Genomic DNA, 13,516 nt, shown 5'->3' on the forward strand with positions numbered 1-13,516 from the left:
CCTGGAAGAAGACAGGGTACTGGACCTTGGCAAGGTGACAAGAAGTTCCATAGATAATCTGGCTGGGTAATTAGTGCCATAGGTAGAACTTCAGTAACAGCAACACCGAATGGTCGAGCGGTCAATAGTTTATTTATTTTTTTTTTTTTTTTGTAGGGTCTGGATGAGTACAATTCAGTGGTTTAAGTGTTTACGTGTATATACACACGGGGTGATGCGGCCAAGTTACCAATATGAGACAGGCCGAGTAAGATTATCATCTGTCAGTAACAAGGGAGAGTCACAACACGAACACTTCTCGCAGTTACGCCAACCAGGAAAAATCTGACGACTGAGTGAGTGTTCCTGGTGATCTGGTGCACTTTATTCACATTTGTTGAAATTATTGTTAGTTATTTTAGTAGTTATAAAGGTTAGAAGTTACATATATAGGTTATACGTACTGAATGGCAACAACAACAGACGCATATCATGTATGAATGAGCTAAGGCTTTATAAAAGAAAGACTGGAAAGGTCCAATTTTAGGTATATAAAGGCTAACTGGTTACAGTTTAGTTCTCTAGTCCACTTCATGAGGGTGTTAGTGTCGACTGGACTGTGGTTACAATCGGCTGATCCTACCATGCCACGTTACTTGGCTATGGCCTGGGTTCCGAAGCTGGAGGTTGATCACTCAGAATCAGAATGATCCTTGTAATTACTACCTGCATCAGCCTGAGGATCCGTTCCTCCACCACCTCCTCGACTGTCCTTCCACCGCTCTCCCAATCACACGACAGTGTACAGGGAGGAGCCATCAACCAGCTCATGTAAACACAGTAAGGGTCGTGGCTGACGCAGACCCAACTTCCCCTCTCCGAGGTAAAGATCACGTACACATTCCTGCACCCTGTTACTCTGTGCTTTTATATGTGTGACCCATGTATGAAGTGTATTCCTGCACCCAGCTACTATATGTGTGTGTGTGACGTGTGCCTATGTGTTTGCTGGTGTCTGTTCGTGTGTTTGTTAGTGCGTGTTCCCTTTTCAACGCATCCGTGTTTTCACAGGAGTGTGTTTGTACCTTAGACACGAGACTTGAGCTTCCTTGAAGGCAATCATGGTGGGCGGAGGACACCCGTATGGCGTGTGGCGCAGGATGCAAGAAATTCATCAACAGTTTTATGTCATCATTTCCCAAAGGATAATGAAAGGTAGGCATGCTAACATTTCTGATTACATAAGTAAATCATGGGCTTGAGGTAGGAATGCTTCTGATATAGAGCTTTTAGTAATGCTGAGCTAAAGATAGATCCTATGCTAAGCTATATTTAGAGTGTGACGTGTCAGGCTAGATGAGGAAGCCCTGTGTTGTGATAGTGACAGAGAGGCCCGGCGGTAAAATATGCTTCAAGCTAGAAATAGGTAAACATGCCATATTAAGTAAGAGGAAGAGGCGACATGCTTTAGCAGTAGAGATAAAGAAAGATAGGTATCTTAAGGAGTATGAGATAGTATACGTAATTCTAACAGTTATTTTAGTTGAGTGCTATATATCTTTATGACGTACCGGACTGGTACTTAGTGTGCGGGTGTTCTGGGGTTTTCTTCAGTAAACTTGGTTTCATCATCGGTCAGATTGCATAGTATACAGGTATCCAGTGACAAGAGGTAAAAACTACAGTTTTGTTCGTACATGTCACCGTGGATGATGAAAATATTACCGTGGATGATGAAAATATTAGATATAGTTAAGTTCGTCTTAGTGTATTTTGATAACGACCTGTGATTTGCAATGGGCCTTGTGAGTGGAAGTTGCAGTGCGTTGTACGCGAGGTTAGGTTATGACTACTGTGAGGTCATGACCTGTTCTGTCAACTGCCTGAAACACTACGACACTGAAGTTGCCGCACCTTTCTCAGATTTTTAATGGTTGTTATACAAGGCCTTTTTGGATCTGTATACGTAATGGCTGATGATTTATAATGATGCGATAAAGGAAGAAATGAATATATAAATTAATTTCATTGTGAGTGAAGTAGAAAAAGAATGAAGCATATTTAGATGCAAATCGCTTGTGATGAGTGCAAAGAAGCTCGATGCAATAGCAATGCTGACAGGTCTCTTTAAACCTCAACCTTGGAATATTGCGCTAAGGAGTTAAATAACAATTGCATGTCTAATTATTGTTGATATACGTAGATAATGAGTAACACATCAGAATAATAATAATAATAATAATAATAATAATAATATTAACAATAATAATAATGATAGAAGTAGTAGTAGGAGGAGGAGGAATAATAGTCCCTGTTCTTGTAGTAATACTAATAGAAGCTCATGTATGATAATAATAATAATTATAATAATAGTAATAATTATTATTATTGTTATTATTATTATTGTTGCACGCTGTAGCAAGTGTTCTCCAAGCAGACAACATTTAAAAAACTAAGGTGAGAAGTTATGACATCCGGTAAGAGCGGAAGTAAAGTTACGTTGCTCTCCTGTGTGTTTAAAGGCGCCACACTTGCTCTACAACTCTGTCCGAAACGCTGCTTGTCGCAGGAAGAAAACGTCACAATCATGATAATTATTTTTTTTTCGGAAAAACGCTTCATGCATAGTCGTGGACATGATGAAAGCAGAATTGTGGTAGCTCTTTGTGTTATTCACACCCGTATTACGAACGTGACTCCAGCAGAGTTACCAACAAGTGATCCGTATGATCACTGATGCTCGGAACACGTGACCAGGTCCAAGATAAAGCAGAAACATGTTAAGAACACGCGTTTAGGGCAAGTGAGGCTGTAAGATGATCAGTGCTGGATTCTTGACCGCTAGCTACATCTTCGCGGTCAGAGCTAGTTCATTAAACATCGATAAGGTAATAAGGCTGACACATCCTTTACTCTTGCTCAAGAAGGTCAATAACTGTTCTCTCATCATTGAAAAATTCATAGCACCGTGGACGTGGCGCGAAACTCGCCATGTCAGTTTTTGGCCCAGGCTGACAACCATGAACAAGCAAGTGTATTGGGTACTTACTACAAGTGACCATAAGCGATTTACGTCGAATCTAATATATATATATATATATATATATATATATATATATATATATATATATATATATATATATATATATATATATATATATATATATATATATATATATATATATATATATATATATATATATATATATATATATATATATATATATATATATATATATATATATATATATATATATATATATATATATATATATATATATATATATATATATATATATATATATATATATATATATATATATATATATATATATATATATATATATATATATATATATATATATATATATATATATATATATATATATATATATATATATATATATATATATATATATATATATATATATATATATATATATATATATATATATATATATATATATATATATATATATATATATATATATATATATATATATATATATATATATATATATATATATATATATATATATATATATATATATATAATATTATATATATATATATATATATATATATATATATATATATATATATATATATATATATATATATATATATATATATATACTCGTATATATATATATATATATATATTACAGTTTTTGTTATTACTATAATCATGAATCTTTCGTGTATATTTTTTGTATATTTATGAATTAATGAATTTACTTCATTTCTTTACGTATTTCTTAACGTATGTATTAGTTAATTGGTTAATCGTCTTCATTTATTTTTACTCCGTCTGTCCAAAAGGTGTGACAGAAAGATCCTGCTCTGTGTTAAAGTGTCGCGACACAAATTTGAAATATTTAGGGAAAATCTGCTAGTCTTCTTTCGCACTCGTACTACAATGCAGGTTCCTACCTATTTTCTGCTTGGTGAACAGGAACTACAACGTGAAAGGACTACTCAAAATAATGTTACCGACACGACAAGAATTCAATCTCTGAACCTCGTGGATGGGCGCCAAACGCTTTAATAAACACCCAAAAACCTGCCGATGGAATTATAATAATAATAATAATAATAATAATAATAAAACTTTGTTACTACTGCTACAATACTATTATTTTTTTTACTATTACTACTACTACTACTACTACTACTACTAATGCTACTACTGTTAAAAGTATTACTGCAGCATAGTTTTGATGTTACCTTGATTTATACAGAAGGAATGTTGGTTAGTGTGATTTGGATTGTAATAATAATAATAATAATAATAATAATAATAATAATAATAATAATAATAATAATAATGATGATGATGATAAGTGGTTTATTGAATGTGCAGCTGTGAGACTGTATATATTAATGATATAAACTTCTTAGTAGTTATAGAGTTGGGATTAGGTTACAGTGACAAGTGAAAGTATTTTACACTCAAAATTGCAAGAAATCATAAGAGCTTAGTGATTGGTGCTTCCCAGGCTAGACTCGGTCTCTCAGGAGAGGGCTGGGGTGTCAGTATCAGTCTCAGGTCAGGGTTCCTCAGTCTCAGGTCAGGGTTCCTAGTGAACGGACGTGTTTAGTGAGCAGTGACCTGACGCTAATATAGCTGGCTAGTGTAGACATGGCGCCTTGTGTTGCTGAGTCGTCTGGTGTTAGTTCTCCTGTTCTCGAGGCCTTCGTTGCGAAGGTCTCAGAGGTGGAGGCTGAGTTCCATCGAAGGATCTCGGAGGTGCAGGCTGAGTTTCGTGAGAGGATCTCAGACCTGCAGTCTGAGTACTGTGAGAGGATCTCAGCACCTGTGGGAGGGTCGTACCCCACCGTCACCTTACCTAGTAAGGCGACGGAGGAGCAGTGGTCGGTGGTGTGCAGGGGACCCCAGAGGGTGAAGGTCCTCAGGGCACCTTGCGCGGAGACGAAGAATCCCTTCAATGTGCTGAAGGAAGGGAAGGAGAAGGAGGTGGACATGGCGGGAGGAGGCAAGAAGGAGGGGGCAGATGCAGTTACCCTGCCCCAAGGTAGAGTGCTTGTGTTTGGAGGTAGTCAGGTTAGGCACTTAGATAGTGCGTTCTGTGCTAGGGATAGGAAGCGTAGGTCGAGGGTGTGTTTGCCGGGGGCCGGGATAGGGAAGGTAGCTGATAGGCTAGACACGTGCTTGGAAAAAGATGGGACCAAGCCCATTGTTTTTCTCAGTGCGGGAGGGAATGACCTTGGTAAGGTCAGGAGAGAGGAGCTTATCGGGAGGTTTCGACAGGCATTGGACAGGATTAGGGACAAGGGAGGGATCCCCGTGGTATGTGGTGTCTTGCTGAGGAGGGGAGTTGGTGCTGAGTGGCTGTCCAGGGCTAATACAGTGAATCGCAGGCTAGCGAATCATTTTAAGAGTAATGGATGGACGTTTATCGACAACAGGGACCTTTTCTATGGTAGAGACACCTTGTACGATGGAGTGCATTTATCACGCCAGGGTGTTCGTGTTTTGGCCGAAACACTCGAGCGGGAGGTAACTGCACTCCAGCACTTTTTTCGTTAGTCGGGAGGGAAGAAGGGGTAGTGAGAAGGCGAGGGGCAAATTAGTTAAATCTAGAAAGGTAGCTAGCTCAGGGAAGGTGAGAAATAGCTTAAGTGTTTACTACACAAACTGTAGAAGTATTCTGAATAAAATAGACTTGCTTAGAAGAATAGCGAGTGTAGAGAAATTTGATATCATTGCTTTTTACTGAAACTTGGTTAGATATGTCAGGAAAAGTATGTAATCCAGAGGTTAAGATAGATAGTTATACAATGTTTTATAAAGATAGGGAAAACAGGAGAGGAGGAGGGAGGCGTCGCGTTATACGTTAGGGACACATTAGTGTTGTATGAACAATAGAATTAAAACAGATAACAAAGCCGAGTCGATATGGGTAGATATTAAGGAAAGATCGCAGTCAGTAGTACTAGGGGTAGTTAACAGACCACCGACCAGTACAGAGGAAATTAACACCTCACTGTGGCAGGAATTAAATAGAGCAGGCAGGTACAGTCAGGTATGCGTGGTAGGAGATTTTAATTTTAGGCATATCGACTGGAGTCTGATTGTGGGTAACAAGGAAGCAGAGGAATTTCTTAAGGTAATTCAGGATAATTTTTTAAAACAGGTAGTCGTAGAACCCACAAGGGGGAATAATATTCTAGATTTAATTCTTACTAACAGGGAGGAAGCAGTCACGCAGGTAGAGGTTGGAGGACAGCTAGGTAACAGTGACCATAGGGAAATTAGGTACAATTTAGAATGAGAAGAAACTGTTAGAAACAAAAACACTAGTAAAATACCTGACTTTAGGAGAGCAGATTTTGAAGAATTAAAAAAGGTACCTCCAAGGAGTGGACTGACAAAGGATGCAGGGTGAGGTCAGGTCAGGGACGGAGTTCAGAGAGATAAGGCAGGATGAGAGAGGTGAGGTGAGGCGTGAGTGTGTAGGACAAGAGGAGGGAAGAAGTGTCCGGAAGGGGAGGAGGAAAGAGGAAGGGGGAGATAGGTGTTATGTTGGAATGTCAGGTCATGCTGAAATGAGAGAGGTGAGGTCAAGGCGAATAGCTGAGGGAGTGGAGAGGATGGTAGGGGCCGCAATGAGGGGATTAGGTGAGGTAAATGTAGATGAATTGTATAAATATTTCGTAGATAAAGTTCATACAGGTCAGTTAGCAAACATCCCGGATAGGACAATAAGATCACAAAAAAATGACCCTAAATGGATGACTGCTAGGTTAAAGCATTATAAGAGAAGTATATATAAGAGATATATAAGGGCAGGTGAAGAAGTTTTAAGGACACAATATAATGAATTAGTTAGAACAGTCAGGAAGTTAACGAGGAAAGCTAAGAACAATTATGAATTAAAGGTAGCCAGCCAGGCGAAGACGGACCCCAAGGGATTTTATCAGGTATACAGGACGAAGAATAAGGATACTATAGGTCCATTAAAGGCAGCAGATGGGGAGCTGGTTAGTTCTGGGGAGGAGATTATTAAACTTCTGAATGAGTATTTTTTAACTGTCTTCACCCAGGAAAACATGCAGGATATGCCAGGTAGTGAACAGGTACAGATCAGGAATCAGTACAGAGGAGAATGACTAAAAGGATACAGGGGATGAGGAGTATTCCTTACGATGCGAGGTTGAAGCTGTTAAATTTACATTCTTGAGAGAGACGTAGGTTAAGAGGGGACCTGATAGAAGTCTTTAAGTGGTATAAGGGTTATAACAAGGGGGATGTAGGCAAAATTCTTAGGATCAGCAACCAGGATTGAACAAGAAATAACGGGTACAAGCTTGAAAAATTTAGGTTTAGGAAGGAGATGGGAAAAAAATTTGTTCTCAGAGTGGTAGATGAGTGGAATGGACTCAGTAATCATGTTGTTAGTGCTAGGACACTAGAGAGCTTTAAGAGAAGATTAGACAAGTTTATGGATGGGGATAACAGATGGAAATAGGTAGGTATATTTCATACAGGGACTGCCACGTGTAAGCCTGGTCGCTTCTTGCAGCTTCCCTTATTTCTTGTGTTCTTATGTCAGGGTGACGGCACGAAGTGCCTGGAGGAAAACTGAAGGTGGGGGTCACCCTCGAGCCTGGGCAGCATTGTGGGCAGTGGTGATGGGGCGGCGAGACAAGGACGGGAGTCCCGGACTTAGATATTGGGCGTAATGCGCGTTGTCCTGCGTGTGGTGTCAGCTGGCTGCTAGGTGGGAGGATGGGGTCGAGGTGTCTGATAAGGGTGGTGGAAGTCAGATCACAGCCTGGGGCACGGGGAGGTGGTTGGGATGATATAAGATGGCATGGTCTCTGTGCTAGTGGATATATTCTCATTCAATATAGTCCCGTATTAAAGAAAACAAGCTTTTTTCCATACTAACATTACAAGAGGAAAGTGACAGAGGCGATATTTACCTAAAGGCTTATCAAGGGTACATGTACTTTTTCTTTATTTTACAAACAATAAATGTGTTGCGGTTACAACAGTCGGTATATTTAAGGCTTCCAACTGGGATCGGAAAAAAAAAAAACCTGAATAGCGAACACGTGTGGTTCCTAGTGACATAAATAGAAGACGAGAATGAACGACGCGACCCTGTATTTTTTTCTGTCCCCCTGTCATTCACTTTTTTTCTGAATTTCGGAGAGAGAGAGAGAGAGAGAGAGAGAGAGAGAGAGAGAGAGAGAGAGAGAGAGAGAGAGAGAGAGAGAGAGGAATTATTTGGCTTTGTTATCTGGTATTAGGTTATCCTTTTCATTTTTTAGATAGTTACTGCATATCTATGTAAAAGTTGTGTGTCCCATTACCACGAGTGCGTGTGATGCGTGTGAGGTATGAGCGTTCATGGGAATGTGTTAATTAAAGGGGTGTACACAGCAGTTCAGTATGTACTGTTAGTGCTACGAATATCATATTGTAAGTTTGCGTGTTTTCCTTTTTATTTATATTCATATATTATTTTTATATTATATAACTATTCACAAATGTAAAGACATAATGTGTGTGTGTGTGTGTGTGTGTGTGGGGCCTAAAACGGTCGTCGCACCCAACACTTTTTTTCTCTCTCTCTTTTTAGTCTAACCGGTCAGTCCCTTCCCTTGGCGACATAGTCTTTTTTTTTTTTTTTCCCCAAGTAACACCTCTGCAGGGTTTCATGCTGCATCCGGGAGCTCCCTGATGCACTCCCCGTTGAGCATAGTATTAATAACAGGCATTTGGATATCTTTCGACCACTTGGCGATAGCTCGGAAAAAGGCCAGCTCGAACTCAAACTTTGATCACCGAGATCACCACGTCTGAGCGCTGGCCACTGGATCATCACTGTGTGTGTGTGTGTGTTATATGTTATTTTTTTTCCATAAACTCCATGCAAGTAAGTGAGAGCAAGCACCTCGGAACTTGCGTCTCTTCCGTGATGAAGCTTGTCTAGTCAGGTACGGAGTTTGCGATTTGCATACTCATATAATGAGCTAGCATAAAAATAACATATTCAAGTTCATACTTTATTCTATGGCTAAATAATTATTTTTCTTTACAAATTCTGTCTTTTCTTTTTTTTTCAATGAACTGCAAGAACACTTAGAATATATATTGAATATTAGTGCTAATCATCAGTACCGGTAGTACATGTAGTTCGCCACATGTCACCCAGCACGTGGGAGGGCGAATGTTAACCGTTCCAATAGTGACTTTCTCATGCTGAAAGCCTCATTTTATGTAACAAATTTCTGCGTACTGTAACTACCAGAATACTAGTCTAGCTTTTGACAACAAATTTTTGGCAACTATTTTGAAATCCGCGTGCGTGTTTTTTGTTCAAGCTCACAAATTTTGATTCGTGCAAACTGTTTCGATGTGCATTTAAACACAACACAGTTAATAAAGCATTCCGGCTTTGTCAAGAATGCAAAAATGACCACGTAGCTGAATCCAGGAGAGGAAGAGAAAGACTTGAAAGTCATTTAGACAAGTGGTCAGTAAAACATGGGATGGATAACAGGCAAGATTGTAAATCAAATAAATATGTATACCGTAAGTTGGCTGATTTTTTTTTCCACAAACTTTGCATGACAAAGGTCCCCGCTCGGTGGGTGTCACGTCTTTTGATACCTGATCACAAAAGCACCAGACCGATTACATCACGGGAAAATTTGACATGCTTTGAGGCAGATCCAGATGGGTTCCATGAAAGTTTCCTAACTCGACGTGAGTGTTTGATTCATCACTGTATTAGAAAGAAAGAGACAATGGGTGCAGTGAAAACGCCCTTCTACATCTGGTTCAGATCTAGTCTCCTCTATAGGGAAGGTGATGGCTTCAGTTTCGGGGGATGAAAATATAGTATTTACTGACTATATTCAAAAGAGCCAAACCATCAGTAGAGTATATTGTGGCAACTCGTTGAGGCAGCAACGAAATGCCATCACGACTAGACTCAAAGAAAAAGTGACGAAAGGGGTCTTGTTTCACCAGAACAGTGCTCCAGTACACACAAGTCTGGGGCTGCAATGGCTCCTGTGCGTGACTGGCTTTGAACCGGTTGATTACCTTCTCTGTCCTCCTGATTGAACTCTATCTGACTATCATCTCTTCCCAACATGGAAAACACTTTGCCGGGAATCAGTACAGCTGTAATGATCACGTCATAGCAGCTGTCATTTACTTTAATGACCAGCAAGACGAATGCTTCTTCACCAAAAAGATCCAAGCACTGCAACACCGATGAAAGAAGTGACTATGTTGAAAAATATACCTCATTGGGTCACATTGAATGATGATATTCTTTCAGAATAACTTTTTTTAGACCCCACCTTCGTGTTCGCTCTCTGTGTCTTCTAAGAGATACAGTCAGTCATCCAACAGCCATTGGTGTGTGTGTATGTATGTATGTATATATATATATATATATATATATATATATATATATATATATATATATATATATATATATATATATATATATAATATTTATTTATTTATTTAGATGTAGTGTGTGCGTGCGTGCGTGCGCGCGCAAAATGTAAGAGGAAATACATGATTCATATCCACCATGCCGGCGAAAAAGTTTGGCAATATAAAAACTGAGTGAAGTCAAAGCAAGCAAAGCAAGCAAGCGAAAGGATTTGAAAATAGTTGCTAAATATTTTGTCGGAATGACATGCGGATAGGACATGATTTAGTACAGTTGAGGATCTGATACTTAGAAACTTGTAACATCTGTATCATTTATAGAACGCTATATAATGTATGAACCACCACGTGCTGAGCAATTGGTGATACTGTGCAACCGCGGGGGACGCACAGTGCTCCTCTGCAATGCGAAGCATCAAGCTTGCATATCTAAGTTTTGTTTAGTTTATTTTTTTTTTTACTTTTTGTTTGCAATGCATAATGTATTAAATTAAGCAAAAGCTAAAGAAGATTTAACTGAACCTCGTGAATGGATACGAAAAAAATCTGTTTATTTCCTTAAACACGAAAGGCATGCCAGAAAATTAACTTGCCAGGAGACAGGGCAAGTGTTCTGAACATGAAAATGTTTTTTTCAACTTAAAACAGCAAATTTCATCTTGAGCATAACACATGGACGTGGTGGAAACCACTCTAAGGAAAAAAAAAAATTAACAAAATTGCACCGCGAAATCATTATACTCATATTTGATGCAGATTTTTTTGCATTTCATGTCTCATGACAAGTACGCTCATGAAAAAACAAGTGATGAAGAATATAAAGTATGAAATACAGCATACAAATCCAGAACATTTCCTACACAAAAGGGAACAACTGGAATAGAAAGTAACTCGGTTGTTTTAAAAAAACAAGTAAGTGATGAGTGACCTTATCCACGGGTCACTCCAAGGCTGCCGTGACCTACAACTGCTATTCGGTTTTGTTCGATTGCATGCTAGATATATGTACATATGCACAGATCTTTTTACAATATGTTCATTGGTGGTGAAATACTTTCATTGTGACTTCAACACAGTCAGATTTTTTTATGATTAAGTTCTTTATATATTGAACCAATATGTAAACCAAGCTCTTCGATTGTTAAATAGTTTTGCCCTCGAAAATTATGGTTGAATACGTGTACTAATATTTTGGTAACAGTTAATAAAAACTCTTATTTCTGAATTAAGATATGATTCGCAGGTAATTTTTAAATATCACAGAGGACAAAGTAGTCTTCTGGTATAACTCAACAAGCTGGTGTTTATAAAAATAATATTCTGTACGTCTATTGAAAAACACACCATGCAAATCTTGAAACGCAAAATTACGAAGTAAGGCGTGGCACGATAGGAGGGTGAACAGCCGATCAGAAAGAGGCTCCGTGGATGGAAAGCCGCACACATGCCATAACTCTTAGGATCTCAGAAGCTGAATGTTTGTTCTTGTGGCTCCAAAACTCAACCTTAGGGTAAATCTAGGTGAGGCCAGCTGGTCTCCTCTGTGAACTTTTAGCTTCAACTCACTCTTCATATGAAGTTTAGTGCTCCCCTAAAGGGTATACCAGCGCTGACAAATGATAAAATTGAATAGAGCTGTGGCTGCACGAGCTGAAGCTGAGAGTCACGAATTTTGCCATTCGTATAACTTCCGGAAGAAGTACACTGCCTTCAAGGTAATCACGTACATATTTAGCAACCATTAGTGTGGGGGTGGGTGGGTGCACACGAACACAATCATTACCTTTGTGTTTCTTAATTTATCAACTCTACTTCCACATTTAGACGCGGCATGCAAAAAATTAAATTAGCAGAATCAAAGTTAAAGCGAGAATAACTGCTTTCATAGCAACCTGCTGGCCTCAGTGTGAAGATTTAGATTCTGAAGAAAGGTAACATTTACATTTTGAATACATAAGTTAAGATTAATTTTATTCACAAGTGTTATTAGCACTGTAAAAGTTGACGTGATAACCACTTCCCTTACACATTTCCGTATCCTTCATCTGCCATTTCCTGCAATTCTCCAACGCTGTTCATTGCTAAAACAATCGGCTCTTCTTGTTCATCTCTATCGCCCTTGCATGGTTCAACCACCCTTTTCAGCATAAGGAGTAAAGTCTATATTAGTTCCCTTTGTTCACTCTAGTCAGCAAGTTAGTGAAACTTCTTTTCTCTTACACGCCACAGTTAATTGTTTTCAAGACTTGGTCCACTATAAACTGTTCTGCTCTTTTTGGTCTCGAAGTAAATCCCTCCTTCATTTGTTCAGGACTTACAAAATTACATTTCCTTACCAAGTCACTAACAGCCTACATGCATCACGCTGTTTCCAACAGATGCAAAATGTGTTTAACTTAAGTGATAGATGTATTTATTTGCGTATGTCGTACCTACCCACACGTCATGATTATGAAAGGCATTAATGTCCTTATTATCCTAAACGGTAAGTTTATGCATGCCCGCACTCATGAGGCCTTAACGTCATTGATTTCGGTTGGCCGTCCCTTGATCAAGGGTTAAAATAATGGACAGAGTTCACAAACAACAAGCCCACATTTCACAGAGGATTACTGAAGATAAACAGCAACATATCTTCGGATCCTTCCTTGCCCGCTTATTTTCCACTCTCTTTAAACAGATCGAATACTGAGTAGATATACGTCCAAACTTGGGCGGGGTGACGCTTCTGCGTCTTATAGTTTGGAAGTCAGGGAATAATGTAAAAAAAAAAAAAAATCAGGTTGAAAGGTCGAGTCCTAAAAAAAATAAGTGCTGCAAAGTTTCCTCCTGCATTGACGTCCAACGTTTACCATCCCCTCCCTCTACGTCTACTAAAGCCCAGACATCCCTGGCTGTGCCAGCATCACTCTCCTCACGGAACAGTATTATTAGCTCATTAATTTGGCACAAACCCTGATTAATCCCAATAGCACTGAATACCTGCCACCACAGTCACCCTCTACATGTCCTGTCCATTACGTAGCAGTCTTCAAAGAACTCGCATCAGAAACTTCCACCGCACTGTTCCCTTGCGACACTGCAGTTTAA

General features: G+C 38.9%; 1 protein-coding gene across 2 annotated transcripts in view; it reads left to right on the forward strand.

Moving 5' to 3' along the window:
• Positions 1 to 569: 569 nt before the first annotated feature.
• Positions 570 to 13,516, forward strand: part of LOC135102874 (uncharacterized) — a 42,789-nt gene continuing 29,842 nt past the window's right edge. For both annotated transcript variants that reach the window (XR_010269818.1, XM_064008470.1), the window contains exons 1-2: positions 570 to 862; positions 1,051 to 1,194. The gene's annotated coding sequence lies outside the window, so the exon portion shown is untranslated. The remainder of the gene's footprint in view (positions 863 to 1,050; positions 1,195 to 13,516) is intronic.

This window comes from Scylla paramamosain, chromosome 8, assembly GCF_035594125.1.
Source record: "Scylla paramamosain isolate STU-SP2022 chromosome 8, ASM3559412v1, whole genome shotgun sequence".
In the NCBI taxonomy this organism is placed as follows: domain Eukaryota; kingdom Metazoa; phylum Arthropoda; class Malacostraca; order Decapoda; family Portunidae; genus Scylla; species Scylla paramamosain.